The 239-nt window shown below is 57.7% G+C and overlaps 1 protein-coding gene across 3 annotated transcripts in view; it reads right to left on the bottom strand.

Moving 5' to 3' along the window:
• Tfap2b (transcription factor AP-2 beta) overlaps positions 1-239 on the bottom strand; it is a 29,670-nt gene that overhangs the window by 24,799 nt on the left and 4,632 nt on the right. The window lies entirely within an intron of this gene.

Below are 239 nucleotides of genomic sequence, written 5' to 3'. Positions count from 1 at the left end.
AGAGGAGAGAGGAGAGAGGAGAGAGGAGAGAGGAGAGAGGAGAGAGGGAGAGAGGAGAGAGGAGAGAGGAGAGAGGGAGAGAGGAGGAGAGAGGAGGAGAGAGGAGGAGAGAGGAGGAGAGGAGAGAGAGGAGAGAGAGGAGAGAGAGAGCGGAGAGAGAGGAGAGGAGAGGGGAGAGGGGAGAGAGAGAAGAGAGAAGAGAAGAAGAGGAGAGGAGAGGAGAGGAGAGGAGAGGAGAG

The sequence above is a fragment of the Grammomys surdaster genome, unplaced genomic scaffold (assembly GCF_004785775.1).
Source record: "Grammomys surdaster isolate TR1022 unplaced genomic scaffold, NIH_TR_1.0 169, whole genome shotgun sequence".
Classification (NCBI taxonomy): domain Eukaryota; kingdom Metazoa; phylum Chordata; class Mammalia; order Rodentia; family Muridae; genus Grammomys; species Grammomys surdaster.
The sequence above is the reverse complement of the archived record's forward strand: the minus strand, read 5'-3'. Positions and strand labels throughout refer to the sequence as shown.